Source organism: Brassica napus, chromosome C3, assembly GCF_020379485.1.
Source record: "Brassica napus cultivar Da-Ae chromosome C3, Da-Ae, whole genome shotgun sequence".
Taxonomy (NCBI): Eukaryota; Viridiplantae; Streptophyta; class Magnoliopsida; order Brassicales; family Brassicaceae; genus Brassica; species Brassica napus.
In genome coordinates, this window is record NC_063446.1 from 52,868,432 (window position 1) to 52,877,485 (window position 9,054).

Below are 9,054 nucleotides of genomic sequence, written 5' to 3' on the forward strand. Positions count from 1 at the left end.
TCTCACAGTCTCATCAGCGAAGATCAACTCAAGAGTATCTCCTCCATAGTTGGTTTTCTGTCTGCACGAATGAACCAACTTCACTTGAATGTGCCATCCCTGATTGTAGGGCTTGATGGCCTTCAGCAAAGAAACACTCTTATTTGTTGACATGGCTGAAAACAATTTTAGGTGATGTCGAACTATGATTCTTAGCGTTGTTATTTATAGATGGTTAAATAGTTAGGGTATTGTAGAGAGTATATTCTGTGAAATCTATAATTAATAGACATTAAATAGTACGATATTATGTATTAGTTGTTATGGAAAATGTAGTAGATTTTTTGAGTAGTTAACGGCAACAACAATTAGTGAAATCTAACAAATATGTTTGATATATATCGTTAGAATATTAGAAGATGTAACTCTCAAGCAAGAAATCTTGAAAAATCGTATCTATTGAGATATTTTGCGCCTATATACTTGCTTTTCAAGTTACAAGATATTACAACTAATTTTATTTTATGATTATACTTGCTTTTCAAGAAAAATATATTTTTGAATTTGATCACAAATTTTGTAGCTGTTTCAAAACTGCCGATTGGTATAGGTTTATTTAGAAGAAAAAAAAATCAAATTTTATCACAAAACTTATAGATGGTTTGAAATCTAGTATGGGTAAGGATTAAGATATGTATAATGTTGGTTTAACTGGTTAACCGGCAGTATAGTCACATCAAAACCAAAAAAAAAAAGATAATTTGAATCAAACTTAAGACTGATATGAATTTATAATGAAGAAAAAAATAATTTTGAATTAGATCACACAACTTGTAGGTGGTTTGGAAATTAGAATGGGTAAGGATTAAGATATGTTTAATGTTGGTATAACAGGTTAACCGCCAGTATAGTCACACCAAAACCAAAATATAAAAGTTAATTCTAATCAAACCATATTGCCAACATCACGTGCTTAACCAAAATATAAAAGATAATTTCATTCAAAGATAAATTATGGTGGTTATGTAAACCGTAATTAAAGGGGTACTCTTTTCATATTGTGTGGATTAGTTAGCCATATTAATAATGGTAAGAATAGTTAGTTAGAGATTAAATGTTATATGATATTCTAGGAATATGTCCATTAGGTCTATTTTAAAAAAAATCATACATGAGTCAAGGTCGTGACTTCTCTTTTAATAGATAAGATGTCGACAATTCAAAATTAACTCACATGAATAAGGATTGGAAGATATTTCCAAAAATGTGCATTTAATTATGGACGAAACAGATTTATTTGAGATAAAATTAAAAAGGAAAATTTTAATTTTCATATCAAAGTTTTAAAGATTCATAGAGAAATAAAAGTAAATGTAATATATATTATGTTTGGTAAATTTGTTATATGTGTAACTTAATACTTGATTTTTTTTTTCTGTTTTGGCAACTTCTATAGAAAAGAACTGTGGAAACGACAAACGCAAAGAACTAGAAGAATAAAAGTAAGAAGAAACGAGCGACAATTTAAAAAAAAAAACCAAAACACTTAGACTCAAGTGATATTTTAAAATTTATGATATATGAATGTTTGATTTTCTTTATTTTCTATTTTAATATCAATAGACATCTCTCTTTTTCATTCACTTAATATAACTTCAAATTATTTGTTACTACTATTCTTCATATTATAATTGTTTTAGTAGCTTTTTTTGTTTTTTTTGTCGTCAACAAACAGAATCATATAAATTCTGCGAACCAAACTGGTAGTTCCGCATCCATGTGAACGACGAAAGACGATTGTTTCTTTGCACATCGTGCTAGGCTATCCGCCTTTTGGTTCTCCGTCCGGGGTACATGAATGATCTCTGAACTAATAAAACTTGTCTTCAGTATCATTGTTTTAGTAGCATTTTACTGTTATCACATTCTTCATAAATAATCATGAAAATTAATATGTTGTCATGTTTTTTTTTTATGTGTTTGGTCATATGAAAATCAAACACCTATTTGACATAATTTTTAGTGTTTGTTCTTTAAAATTTATTATTATATCATCGCCATAACTGATATTTATAGGTGTTTGGAAAACAAAATCAAGTTTCATGCATCATCTTATTACATTTTTGGTTTTACTATTTTTTTTATAATTCATTTTTGTTAAGTTGTTATAACCAAAATATATCATCAAGAAATAATGAATTCCGAAAATTATTTAAAACTGAACCAGTTTAATAAAATAAGTCTTTATTGTTACTATAAAGTGAGTAGCAAGTAATTAAAATAGTAATTAAGAACAAACATGAATGAATTTTCTCTTATTTGATGTAAAGATAAATATTTAGTTTTATTTTCTTTTATTAAAAATCTTATATATGTATAATTATGTAATTAATTTGTTATATACAGAAAATTATAATTTAGGGTTATATGTATCTTTCTTTTTGCAAATTTGACTCAAAACTCAAAGTCAAACACAAAACTTACATCTCCTTCTTTTTTATTTTTTTTTTGATCTATTCACCAACATGTTCACATTATTTACGAAAATACCATTAAATATTTTTTTTTTTTGAAAATGGTTTTTTTACTCTCTCAACCTCATCATCTTCAAGTATTTACAAGATTGTCATTGCCCTCAATACCCCAACCACAATGAACAACCAATTTGAAGCTCTTAATGCACCTAAAATCCATTTACACTCTTTCTTTCTCACTTGTTATGAACTAAAACCAACATCTCTTTCACTTTGCCTCCATATTCATCCAAAAAAACTCAAGCTTTTGATTCAAATTTTTTTATGGTTGATAGAGCCATTCAAGCATATTATTCTTGGTGGGTTACTTTCGTTTGAGGTTCTGGATGGTTGGAGAAGACTCTGTGTGTTAAGGAAGTCATCTCACTAGTTTAAGGTATGAAATTGAATTTTTTTCCAGATCTGTTCGCGTAGAAGACTTACCCGTAAGTAGTCTGGCTGTAGAAGACTTACGGGTAAGTTTTCTGGTCAAACGGACGACTTACTTGTAAGTCGTCATCTTTGTTTGTTAAAAAAAAATCTAGAGAATACCCTAGACGACTTACTGGTGAGTCGTCTAGGATAAACATGTTAATTTTGCATTTGACCGAATTGTGTCAGATATTTGATTTTTCCTGGACGACTTACCAGTAAGTCGTCTCCGGGAAAACAAAATTTCAATATTTTATTAAAGCTAGACGACTTATTTGTAAGTCGTCTCAAGTTACTTTTGCAATTGGAAAATAAAACTTAAATATTTAACTTTTCCCAGACGACTTACGCAGAAGTCGTCAAGTAAGACGACTTATTTGAAAGTCGTCCGACTTACTTGAAAGTCGTCCAGGATAAGCAAAGTCGTCCAGATTTATTTCCTAGATTCTGGTCAAACCTTGCTTATCTCGGACGACATTCTCGTAAGTCGTCTACCTGGACGACTTTCAAGTAAGTCGTCTGGGTAAAGTTAAATATTTAAGTTTCTTTTTCGAATTGCAAACTAACCTGAGAAGACTTACAAATAAGTCGTCTAGCTTTAACAAAATATTGAAATTTTTGTTTACCCAGAGACGACTTACTGGTAAGTCGTCCAGAAAAAGTCAAATATCTGACACAATTCGGTCAAATGGAAAACTAACCCGTTTTATCCCAAACGACTTACTGGTAAGTCGTCTAGAGTTTTTTTTTAACAAACAAAGCTGGACGACTTACTTGTAAGTCGTCCTATTTAAAATTCAATTGCAAAAATGACCTGTTTGGACGACTTACTGGTAAGTCGTCCAGACGACTTGCTGGTATGTCGTCCAGACGACTTGCTGGTATTTCGTCCAGACGACTTGCTGGTATGTCGTCTGCGTCAATGTTTAGTAAACTTTCATTTTATCTATGTTTACTAATGTGTTTTATTTTAAATTTTTGCAGATGTTGCGTCAGTTACATGCAGTGTATGAAAGACTGCTGTTGGGATTTTTTGGTTGATAATGTCAAAGGAGCGAGAATATTTTTTTTGAGTGAAGGTTCGACACATGCTGAACTTCTTGCAATGGCTCAAGAAGATTATAACCTGGACATGAGCACATAATATGTGGAGATAATCTACTCATTACCAGCAGAAATGATGCTGGCTCCAGACACCCCTCCTATTCATGTTACAAGTGATAGACAAGTTCGAAACTTGCTCGAGATAACCAAAACGTATGGAGTACGGTTTTGTGTATCAAGCCGTAGCAAGGTGGAAACGGTTTCAGAGTTCAGGAAAGAAGATGATGAAGCTGATGAAGCTGATGAATGTTTTGAAGATGATGATGATGATTTGGTTGAAGATGAAAATCATGATGGGGAGGAGGATGATGGGGAGGAGGATGTTGATATCTCTATTGTTGCCGAAGCGGACGAGAATGGTGAGGATTACAGTGTTTATGGAAAGGTCGAAGGTAAGGATGAGGAAGATGATGATATGTGTTTTGAAGATTTCAAAAAGATTGAAGGAGGAAGATCGAATGGTAACAGTATCTATGTCAACCAGAGTTTTGTTAGCAAGGATGCACTGCTTTCAGAGCTGCGGTTGACAGCAGTGAGGCTTAGGTTCTCCTTCAAAATATACAAGTCAACGAAAACTCTCCTTGTGACAACATGTCCGGTAAGTGGTTGTGAATGGAAGATCAGAGCGAGTGTGAAACATGGGACAAACACGTTTTGGTTAATGTGGGAACCGAAATTTACACCGTCGAGTTTTGTTAATCGGAGGAAAGCCAAGTTAACCTAGCCTTCCCTGAAGGTCCCGGTTATCTGCTGGGCCATGCACAACACAATCAATATGAAAGATTCGAAAGTAATAAATCGTAAAAGAGCGAAAAGAGAACAAAGAGGTCTTATTTCCGAATTCGCGTTTGAGCGTGAACAACAGGTAAGATCCTAGGCCACGAGAGCTGTCGGTATGTTCGCTAGTCTAGCCACCTAAGTTCTAACCTAGTCGAGTCGCAGCTCGATAGTAAAAACGGAAAAATGCCTAAATTGCTCTAAGTATTAAGTTTGCTCTTAGAATGCTCTCCCTTTTCTTCGTCATAGGTCCTCATTATATACTCCTCCTTAGGTCGGTTTACCTCTTCTCGGGCTGGATTTTTCGCAAAGTGGGCTTTTCCATATTTCCTTCTTCTTTGTGATTATCTTCAGAAATTTGACATTTATCTCTTCCCGCGGATGCGATAAACCGTCATACCAGTTTTTGGGTTCAAGTTTTTTTTGGGACCAAAGATGGGCCGTTGTCCGCATTTCGGACCCTCTTTGGGCCGTATCGAGACTTAAGCGTTTTTACGATTTTACTCGCGAAGTAGCCGTTGGTATAGGCATGGTTCTTCCAACGGAACCCTGTTTCTTCGCATAGCCGAGGCAGTTGGTGTTAAGTTAACCGTAACCTGCACTACTACGAAGAATAGGAAACTGTTCGAGAGACATAACCTTCCCAACTTCCCGAATACTTTCGACGATGTTTTTTAGACGGAACATTGGTGTTGTATCCACGGACCCGAAAACTGAGTTACGGAAACTTCGGACGAAGATGCATGGTTATGGGATGGGACCGGGTTCAGAATGGTCCATGGAGAATTGGCCGCGCTCGCCGGGCGAGCCGATCCGTGGCACGATCGAGCTCTCCGGCGAGCCGACCGGCAACACGGTCGTGCTCGCCGGGCGAGCTGGCCCGTGTCGCGGCCGAGCTCGCCGGCGAGTCGACCGGCAACACGGCCGTGCTCGCTAGGCGAGCTGGCCCGTGTCACGGCCGAGCTCGCCGGCGACTCGACTGGCAACACGGCCGTGCTTGCCGGGCGAGCTGGCTCGTGTCGCGGCCGAGCTCGCTGGGCGATCCGTTTCGGCTGTTCTTTTTCTCGGCTTTTGAAGTTTTGACCGAGATTTGATTTCTCTAAGGACTTTCGGACATCGATTCCGTCGTGACCGATTTTGACCCAACAGTTAACAAAGTATGTGGAAAAACATACATGCTCAGTGCGAGACCGAATCGCTCAGCGGAGACACTGTACTCCGAAGTATGTTGGTAGGCTTTTCATTGATCGTGTTGGAATCATTGATGGGTTGAATCCGCAACATATCACTGATGCAATGAAGAACATGTTTGGCATGAAGCTTGATTACATCACTTCATCACAAACATTGGTGAGAGGATCAGCAGAAGATGGGTATTCGCGTCTGCCATCATATATCGAGCAACTCTCCTTAGCAAATCCTGATTCTATCACGGCTATAGAACTTGATTCTATCAATAGATTTAAGTATCTATTTCTCTCTTTTGGAGCTTCTATCAAAGGTTTTAAGTATCAGAGAATGGTCATTGTGGTGGATGAGACTCACCTAAGTGGGAAGTATGGAGGTGTTATGTTAATTGCAGCCGCACAAGATGGGAATTTTCAGATATTTCCATTGGCTTTTCGGATCGTAGATCTTGAAGATGAACCTTCTTGGGAATGGTTTTTCACAAAATTGGCTAGTTATGTATCTGATGAGCAGCCTCTGGTGATAGTCACCGACCGGCACACGGCCATTAAAAGTGCGTGTGATAAGGTGTTTCCTTGGGCAACCCGAGGAATATGTTATTATCACCTTCAAGATAACATTGTCAAAAAGTATAAAGGGAAACATCTCTTGTACTCGGTGAAAGGTGCTGCTTATAATACGGTTTCAGATTTAGACCGGTACATGGCTGTGATACGGAGTGCAAAACCGGACCTTGCAACATATTTGGAGAATGCCGACGTCAGCCTATGGTCAAGGGTTTATTGTCAGGGGGACAAGTACAACATAAAGACAAGAAACATCGCCGAATCTATTAATTCTGCTCTGAAGCGAGCTAGAGGATTTCCGATTCAGTTCCTGTTGGAGTTCATAAGGGAGAAGCTAGGAAAGTGGTTTTGGAAAAGGAGAGAAGATGCTTTGAGTCTCCCAACTCAACATAGTCCGGGTGTTGAATACTTGCTTGCTGTTCGATCGGAGATAGCGGATACGATGACGGTACAACCAATTGATGGATGGCGATTCTTTGTGAAAGGTGGCAAAATGGACTGTGTGGTTGATTTGGAACATGGAAAGTGTGATTGTGGTGTCTATGCAGTGGAGAAAATACCTTGTTCTCATGCTATAGCTGCTGGAACAGCTGCTGGAACATCTGCTGGTTTGCATATCTCCACACTTGTATGTCCAGTGTACTCAAAGGATTTTCTGTTTGCAGGATACTCAGAGAATATATATCCTTGTGTTGGACAACAAGTTGAGGAACGCACATGCTTTCCTCCGGATGTAAAGCGTGGTCCGGGAAGACTGAAGAAATCAAGATGGCAATCTTGGTTGGAGCTATCCAGGATGAGAGGACGCAAACCCTGGAAGCAACACATGGTTTATAGATGCTCAAAATGCAAGGAAACTGGCCATACGAAACCACAATGTAAGAAATGACGTGGACGACCTTCAAGTAAGTCATCCCGAAGGTCATCCAGTTAGTCGTCCAGGGTTTTTTCTTCCAGAAGACCTTCAAGTTAGTCGTCCAGTGTTTAGTCTTCCAGAAGACCTTCAAGTAAGTCGTCCAGAAGACCTTAGAGTTAGTCGTCCAGAGTTTTTTCTTCCCGAAGACCTTCAAGTTAGTCATCCAGTGTTTAGTCATCCAGTGTTTAGTCTTCCAGAAGACCTTCAAGTAAGTCGTTCAGAAGGTCGTCCAGTTAGTCGTCCAGTGTTTATTCTTCCAGAAGACCTTCAAATTAGTCGTCCAGTGTTTAGTCTATGTATTAAAAATTTGTGTTATGAACTTATCTGTGTCAACTTCTTTGTCAAATTGCACTACCAAACAAATTTAAGAAGGTCTTATATTATCCGAAAGGTTACAAAAGGTCACTGCACATAAGACTTTCCAGACTACTTATAGTTAAGTCGTCCAACATTCCAGACGACTTAACTGTAAGTCTTCTGCGCAGAAGATAGGTTACAAAATAATCAAGTTCAAATACACACATCAGCCTAATCTATCATACAAAATAATCTAACGTAGCCTGTTTATCACCCCTCATACGCACCCAGGTTGGAATCATTGTCCTTGTTTTCGAACTCATGCGCGTCAGGAAGCTCTTTAAATATATCCACCGCTATCTTATCCCTCATAGTCTTCCCGTTGTGCTTAGCAAAGTGTTTTTTTACTAAATGGCATCCCAAGAGCATGACATTCAATGTACTTTAGAGCGTACACGCCACAATCACCAGCTCGGGCCTGAGGTATATTGGTCAGTCTCTCATATGTGAATGGCTCCAGGCTGTATTGGGCACGTTGTTCGTCTGAGGAAGCGCACTCAACAAGCAGATAAGGGACCATGTAGAGAAAAGGCCCCATTACCACATCGAGTTCTTCTGGGGAGATACTGGAACAAATGCTGTCCCAGATGACTATGTGCCTCTTAGGGATCGATATCCACATAGCAATCCAATGACTGTCGGTGTAGTTCACTGACGCATAGACATCATCAATATCCGTCCCCCAAACCTTGTTCGATTGGTAAAATGATGGTATAGTGCCTGCATAATAATTCCAAGCCCCACCAGGGAGTCTTCTTTCTAAACCGTTCTGATCGAGCTCCGAGTCCTTAAAATCCTTGTAGTTGAATCTCCATTGCTGAGCAAAGAGATGATCAAGGAAGCACATTCTCTCGCTCCTGATATGTTGTGGGTTAGCGTCGTACCTCTTCTTCAGCACATTAATATCCAAGCATCAATATGCTGCATATAAAATATGGCACAAGTCAGAAGATATCAGACGAATTACTGGTAAGTCATCTACGTTGAAGACTTACCAGACGGCTTACAAGTAATTCGTAGACTAATTAAGTCATCTGACGTAGACGGCTTACCAGACGACTTACTAGTAAGTCATCTGGTAAGTCTTCTACGTAGACGACTTACCAGGCGACTTATTGGTAAGTCGTCTACAAAGAAGACTTATCAGTAAGTCATCTAAGTCATAGCAGAAGACTGACACAGTCCTCCAGTCACTCTAAGGAGGTCCGGAGGATGTGATAGC